We start from the raw sequence: 8,685 nt of genomic DNA, 5'->3' as shown, positions 1-8,685 counted from the left end.
TAGTTGAGAATTAATTAATTATTTGATTTAACAAAAATATAATTAATTTTGAATTAATGTATTTTGGGAATTTTGGTATTTAAATAATGATGAAAAAATTAGAAAAATCACATGCCCTCCCTGGCATGGGTTGGGCGTGTAGCACAGTGCATAGGCACTATGCTACACGCACAAGAAGATTCCATAAGAATCTTGGTTCAACAATTTTAGTTATTTAAATATTAAATAAATATGAGATATTTTAATATGATTAAAATATTATTATTTAAACAAAAATCTGATAACTAATTAGTTGTTTTTAAATTGTTTAAAATAACTAATATTATGTATTTTAATATATATTTGATATATTAAATATAGGAGATCAATTTTTCAGAGCGATACTTTTCAGAGATAGAAAATATATCATGAAATCTCCCTGAGAGAAATAGAATAGTGCTACAAGCATAGGTCACTGTTCTTCACAAATTTAGGTCCAAAATTTATCAGATCTCATGTGTTGAGAACATCTGATAAATAGATTTTGTATATTGTTTTGTATAACGAGCTCACACTCGTTCACTGTGTGTTGAGAACATTTTGGAAGATCTTGGTGTGAGATCTCAAGGATTTTGCCGTACAAAAAGATAGCAGCAAGGAAGGACTTGAGGTAATTTTTCTATTCATCTATTTGATTCAATATATATATATATGTATGTGAAGAAGTAGATCTAGAAATCTTGTGGGATTAAATTAACAATTTTGATTGTTTTTCCGCTGCGTATAATCTCTGATTTGATCTATAAAAACCAACAAGTGGTACCAGAGCCATCTTCACACATATATATATATTGAATCTGTGTGGGTTTAGTTTTATGCATTTATTTATTTATGATGAATGAATGGTTGGCTTAATATGATTGAATGCATGAGAATGTTTAATCGTTAATTGTATGGTGTTTCTGGGTTAGGATTTGTTCATGATTAGATCATTGTGTAAGCCATTAAGGGGCATAGGATTTATGTAATTTTATTTGGTTTTTGAAATCATAAAATTGTAATTCCGATCACACGAAGTCAAAACGGAGCCCGGGATTCAGAATCCAGCCACCGTTCCTCCAAGGCCATCCTCCGAGCCGCTGCTGGGGACGTCATACGGACTCATCCGTACGGATCTGTAAGGTTTTGTACAGTGGGCCCCGACAGCACTTTTCAGTGCCATGTGTCCCCGTCTAACTGGTCCAGATTTTTTTTTTCTGAAATTAATCTATTATTTTTTTAAATTTTAAAATGTTAAATATCATATTTGTTAGAAATTTGATATTTAAATAATGAGATATTTTTGTTATCCTAACAAACTTTTTTGAATATCTTATTTAAAAATTTATTATTTCAAAATAACATATTTTAATTAAATTTATTTCTTTTTTTAATTAAAAGTTGTTTTAATTAGTGGAAAATAAAATTATGATTATTTATAAGTTTTGTTTTAATTAATCAAGATAATTAGAAATTATTATTATTCTGGACCAACGACACATATCCTACCGAAAGTAAAGTGAAGAAGTCCGATGGAGATCTAGATGGTTTTTATTTTATTTTAATTTTATAAAGAGGTTGTAAAATTAGAAATACTCAAAAGCACTCGGTTCAACGTTTATTGTTTATTTATTCAAATAATTATTTTCATGTAATTGATAATATTATCATGCATTTTGTGCCATGCATAAAAACCCGCACAATTATTATCATGCATCTCATTGGTAGAAACGTGATTATTAGGATTGTCCTATATGTTTATATGATTTGTTTTGCGAAACCAATTGCATATAAATTACTTAGTTTTATTCTTTTGAAACTTGGTAAAATATCACAACGTTTTTTTAAGTCTTTATGACTTAATTTCTTTAAACCAACTTTATTTTAAAATTATTTTTTAGTAAAGTTTAGATGAATATAATTTGTAATTTAACATTGGATATGGACCTAGAAACATGCTTTCTTACCAATTTTAATTATATTCATAAAGTTTAAAGAATCTATAATTAATTTGGAATTAATTAGGTTAAAATCACTTATTTCAAAATAGTGAGTGGGAGAGGGTTGATAACTCAACATAACCCGTGGTCTCCATTATTAATATAACACCGTGAGATATGAAAAGCGCCTTGCGACGGCTTTGTTTCTGTCCCCCTAAGGAAGGTGTCTAGACATATCAATAGCAAGGTTATATTTCTTACACAGATAGGAACTAATGATGTATTTTAGGTTTGACCGACCCTAAGGTGGCATGTCCTAAGTTAAGTCATGAACTCTGAAATAATGAGTTACACTCACAAAGTTATGATTAAGCTTTTGCAGTGGATAATCATAACTTGACCAAACTAAGCGGTACTTTAATGTTTAAAAGAGAAAATAATGAGTTATTTTATGTTTTAAACAATAAAGATAAGAATGTCTTATAAATTCTCTAAGATTAATTTGACCGACCCTAAGGCAGCACTTTAATTGTTAGAAAGTTTTATCGTGGAAATTAAACTTTATTTTATGTGTTTTAATTGTGCTCATGCATCACGTTTAATTTCCAAAACTTTGATATTTATTTTTCTAAATATACGAATATTTGTATTTTTTATTCAGAAATATCTATTAGTGAATTACACACCAATGCCTTTCTCAAATCCTTGGTTTTTGAAATTGAAAATATGCAACACTGGTTTCGAGGCATGTTGACCATTTTTTCTTATAAAAGGATGATGTCAACCGTCTGTAACAAACCTCCAACAGAACCACCTTTGGCTACTAGCTATGAAGCAGAAGAAAAATATGCAAATTGGATGAAATCCGATCAGTTGGCACGTTATTGCATGCTTTCAACCATGTCTGACGAAACAAAGGAAAAATATATACACTATGACTCAGCACATGAGATGTGACGAGCAATGACAGAGGAAGTCTTTGCTGAGTGTCATCGTTTATATCAAATGAAAAAGGTAAATAAGATTTACATATATTTTTCAACTTTGAATAATAGATTCAAATACTATGAATATCAGATTCAAATTTTTGGATAGCAGATTAAAATATATATACCACTAATCTATTTTTCTTTTGTTTTTCCTTTACAGAATCAGAACCCTGAAAAGGAGGAAGAGACTAATGAGGATTTTAATAGCAAGTAAAGAGATGGAGAAGTTGAAGAGTAGTTTTATTTAGTAATTTTATTGTTAGTTGAACAATTTAAATTTCTTTATTTTATTTTAGAAATTTTAGATTTCTTTAAACAAAGAAAACTACAGTCTAGAAATTTAGTTTATTATTAGTAATTTTGATTATTAATTGTTGACCCAGGATTTGGCCAACTGACACGGAGTCAGAATATGCTTGATATGAATGAATGTGTAGAGAAGAACGTAATGACAAAAAGTAATAACAACACGATATTTTTATAGTGGTTCGGCCCCAGGATCTGGTAATAACCTACGTCCACTTAGACTGTTATTGATCTAAGAACCAAAGGAGTGATCAAAGAACAAGGGTTCAATGAGTTTCACTAACCTCTCAAGAACAATACAATATCACTAGGAGAATTACTTTAGTCTCAAATGATTCAAAAGCCAAAAGTCCCTTCCTTGAGCTATCTTTTGCTATTTATAGGCTCAAGGGGGATTACAAAAGATTGTTACAGATATTCTTTCCTGAATCATCGGATACTCAGGAGATTGTGTGAGTTAAATTCGAGATTTACAAAGATCTTCTCATTAATGTTGCTTTGTATGCGGAACTATCGACCAGACTGGTCGCAGGTAAGACTAGGCTGCTTACTGCTTCAAATGCGTCTTCTGGTCGATACTCTAACAGAGCCTTTCCAGGTGTCAGCCACGTGTCCAGGGATCACTTGCCACGTCATCAATGCTAATTTTTTGGATAACATTTGCCCCCCAAGTTTATTTATCACGAGCAATAAATAAACTTTTGAGCGAACGACTCTTCGGTAACCCCGCCTTACGTGTCAGAACCCTTCGTGTGTTCTTGGAAAAAGTAGCCTACTTCCGTCTAATCACGTCTTTTCGGTTCCCCAGAAATAATTCGATGACCATTCCGCTTCCCCATACTTCGAAAAAGGGAAACTGATGATTACACCTTTTTAATGCCACAGACAAACTTATATAATACCTTCGAAATCTTCCTTTTCTTTTTACGCACGCCATTGTCTTCACAAGAAACCCTAAAAACCAGAGCTTTAATTGTCCCCGGAGACCGTTTCTTCTGCATTTTCAAGACTCAGTCCGAGAGTTCCCTGATCTCCGAAGACCCTTTTTCCATCTCCACGATCGTTTTCTTGGTAAGTTTCCGAATCCTCATGCTTCAAATTTTCGTGGTGCATGCTTTTGTATGTTGACTGTTTGAGTTTATCTGTTTCTGGTTTGAGATGCTTGTGAGTAGAATGTTTTGTAGGCAAAAAAGGGTTACGAGTTAGTTTAATAGTCAGGATCATACTTTTAGGACGTAAGATCGAAGTAAAAATTCGATCTTTAGGCTAGTTGGAAAATAGGTTTTTCCCGCCCTAAGGGGAGTTGAAAAAGCTTTTTTGAAAAACTTTTTACTTTCACCCTTTGATCCGTCTTTCAAACTGTTCGTATGGAACACTTAGCTTTTTGTTAGAATGCTGTTGTATAAAAGCTTGGCTTTTATACTTGACCAGCGTTATTCTAAAAAGCTTTTAAAAATTCTTTATCCTCACCTCCCCATTCTTCTGTTTGCAGACATTGATGCCAGATTTGTGGGGAGGTGAACGGCCCATCGACGACGACCTTCTCGCCCAGCTGCTCGAGGGTGAAGAACAACCGGCCGACTGAGTCCACGAGATTCCCTTCTCACGATCCTCTACTAGACCCCGTCCTTCTCCTCCCCAAATGGCCCGTTCCAAATCCGTAGGCAAGAAAAGACCTGAGTCTGAAAATAGTCCAAACCTTCCTAGCCAGCCTGATTCGCAGGATAGAGCTCCCTCGACCAGTGGTCAAGAAAATCTTGCTCTTGAACCTAATATCCAAACCAGGGCCCGCCCTCGCCATCAGAATCTGCCTGATGTCGAGTGGTATACTTCCCCGACCAGCTCAGTGACCATTCGAATGGTTGCTAACTACTTCAGGAAATACCCTTTTACAGGGGTTTCCATTACAATTCCTGTCGCAGACCAAAGGGCTAACCTCCCTGGGGGCATATATAGTGCATGGTCTCGGTATCACTTAGAGGCGGGGGCTTACCTCCCTCTACATCCTTTTTATGAGGGGTGGCCAATTATTTCGGTGTCGCCCCTTTTCAAATTACTCCAAATGGATATAGAAAGCTGGCCGCACTCTATATCCTGTACAAACTTAAGAAATGGCCAGAACCTACCCCTCATGAGGTCAACTATCTTTTTGACCTTAAATCCAACCCGCAACAATATGGAACGGGTTTCTTCCACTTCTGTCACCAGGAGACCAACCGGACGTTCCTGAGTGACACCACGCATATATCGAACGTGGGGCAGTACAGTAAGGAGTACTTCCTCACGCCGGACATAACCAGCAACAACTTGGCCTTTGCTCGAGGAGGTAATTGCTTGTCTTTGACTGGTCGATACTTTTAATCAAGGTGCCTCCTTTCATTTTTCTCAAACTGTAATATGTCTTTCAGGCCCATGGTTACGTCCGACCCCAACACCAGACATGGTGTTGAGGTCCAATACTCTGGCTAGGATGACCGACGCAGCAAAAAGCGTCAAGACCCTGGTTACCGATGAAAACTTGAGGCTGTCTGGCCTCCTGGATCCTCACCATGAAACAAGAGGGTCCGTGGTAGACGATGCCACTGCCGAGGGGTTTCCCGAGCAGCAACCTCCCGCGTGCCCTCCTCGAAGGAGGCCAACGGGGGTTACAATCAGGGAGCCCACGGGAAATCCTTCCGCAGAAAGGCCTTCTGCTCCCCAAGGCAAGGGGAAACAAATGGCCAAAGAGCCAGTTGTGGACCTGGGGGAATCCTCTGATGAAAATGGTAAAGTTATTTTGCTTTTAAGTAGCTTGCCAATTCCCTGTCATTTGTTTGACGGGGAGGGCAACTTTACATATACTCCAAATTTAGGGCCAGAGTTCTTCATGCCAGATAATGAGTGTGTGACTAATAGAGTCAATAGTATACCGACCAGTAGTTGTAGCTCGGGTACTAACTTTGTGACCTTCTTTTTCGTTTTGATAGATTGTCTTCATCTGCTTTTATCTTTACCCATTGCATGTTTTTTCTTGTGTTGCAGATCTGGCCACTCCCAACGTCTTCGATCTATACAATGCTGAGGAGGAAGAAGAAGTTCCTCAGCTCCGAAGGAAGTCGTCGCGGAGACAAACTGGAAAAACAAGCCAGAGACCAGCCAAGAAAAATCGAACAGAGGACCCTCCTAGGGACGCGCCAGCTGGGCAAACTTCTATTCATCCTCCGGCCCCTGCCGAGAAAGAGACTCCTCCCGTTCCAAAGATCCCTCCTCCGGCTCCAAAGAACCCTCCCTCGGCTGCACCCAGCAGGGAACAAGACAGGGGGGAAGAGACCCTTGGGGCCAAACTCTCGAGCCGTGCTGTACGAGTAGCAAAAGATCGCATTGCGTTCATCGGGAAAAATGACCGCGTCAAGGATGCAATGGTTGAGGCAGAAAATATGACGGTCGACCTGATCCTGAATAGGACCTTGAACGAAATAGCCAGCGTAAGTACTTCTTTAATCCTTTTGGCCTTAGTCTTTTAGTCTTTGCCACAGGTTCTAACTCTTATCCTCTGTCTTCAGGCTTTGCTGTCCGCCACCACTGCTCGCACCCGCACCCAAGCCACCATCGAGCAGGCTAGGGCAAAGGCCATTGAGGGGTATCAGGTGAAGGCAGCCAAGGAGCTTTCAGCTGCAGAGGCCAGGCACGCCAAGGAGTTGGAGGCGATGGTTCAACAGAGGGACGCTGCGGTGACAAAGTTGTCGGAGGCTGAAGCTGTAAAGGAAGCTGCGATAAAGTCGAGGCAGGACTATCAAGATGCCAGCCGCACCCACCTTCGTGAAATCAGAAGATTGGAAGAGGTGCTTAAGCCCAAGGATGAGGCCATCGCCACTCTTGAGGGCAAAGTAAAGCAGTTAGAGCTCGACAACTCCAAAAATCTGGAAAGGTATAAGAGGACGACGCTCCGATGTTTCTACAACTTCTGGAAACACAATCAAGGAGCCAACTTCAGCTATCTTTCAGAGGATGTCAGGGCTGCCGAGCTAGCTCGCTGCACTGCCCAACTGGCTGAAGAGGAGGCAAGAGCGAGGATCCCTGCTTCCCCAAGCCTGGCTGGTGCTGAAGAAGAAGGGGCTGTTGAGGATGCTGTCAACCAAAATGCTGCTAATGACCCTCCGGCCCCAAATGCCTCTTGAGCTTTTCCATTATTTTTTCTTTCTTTTTGATTACACGACCCACGGGTCATGATGTAAAGACAATATTTTTATTTTAAACTTTGCTGCACGAGCAGTAAATATTTTCTTTTATTTGAACAGTTACATCCAAGCATTGATGCTTGCGGTGTAAAAGATTGCATGATGCTATAATATTTTCATTTATTATAACATTTGTTCGTATGACCGAACTTAGCATAGTACTTTGGCATGATTTAACAAAATATAAATTTTAAAAAATACTCTAAGTACCTTAGCACGCTTTCACTCATTTTTTTCATGTGTTTACATACCTCATGGTATGCTTTGCTATCAATGTGCCTTATATGCCCCCCAAGTGATCGAGGAGCTTTAGGTCCTTGGTCACTTGCCTTGACCATGACCTGTTCGAACATTCCTGTTCGTGTGCAAAAATAATACTTGTAATACAGCAAAACAACACACGTAATGAACAAATACTTGTAAATATAAATTCACAAAGGTTGGCAAGAATGACTGGCTGCGCACAGTCCCTTATAATCTCGTATTAAAAATGGACTAAACATGTCTTTACGAGTGATTCTGAAATAGAATCTTACATATACGAGCGATTAGCCATATAGCATAGCTAACCTTCTTTGCTAAACTTGTAAAAAGAAAAATTAATACAAGCCAGTCCTTTAAAAAGGACTGTTCACTGATAATACTTGCGCAGGTGTTCTCCATTCCAATAGCGTGGAACTAGATCTCCGTTTAAGCGTGCAAGTTTGTAGGTGCCCGGATGAAGGACTTCTTCAATCTGGTAAGGTCCTTCCCAATTAGGTCCGAGCACTCCAGCAGTAAGGTCGCGGGTATTTAAGAAAACTCGTCGTAGCACCAAGTCTCCGACGTTGAATTTTCTTTCCTTAACTTTGGAGTTAAAGTACCAGGCGACTTTTTGTTGGTATGCAGCAACTCGGAGTTGGGCCTTCTCTCGTATTTCGTCGATCGAGTCTAGGGATTCCATCATCATTTGGCTGTTCTGGTCCTGGTCGTATGTTAGACGTCGATGTGAGGGGGGATCTAATTCGACAGGCAACATCGCCTCATATCCGTAGGCCAAGGAAAATGGGGTATGTCCTGTCGCTGTTCGGTGAGACGTTCTATACAACCAGAGGACTTCAGGAAATTGCTCTGGCCACGCTCCCTTAGCTTCTTCGAGCCTCTTCTTCAGGGTGTCTTTAAGAGTTTTATTCACAGCTTCGACCTGCCCATTCGCCTGGGGGTGAGCAACTGAAG

This window comes from Humulus lupulus, chromosome 4 (genome assembly GCF_963169125.1).
Source record: "Humulus lupulus chromosome 4, drHumLupu1.1, whole genome shotgun sequence".
NCBI lineage: Eukaryota > Viridiplantae > Streptophyta > Magnoliopsida > Rosales > Cannabaceae > Humulus > Humulus lupulus.
Note: the sequence above shows the minus strand (reverse complement) of the source record.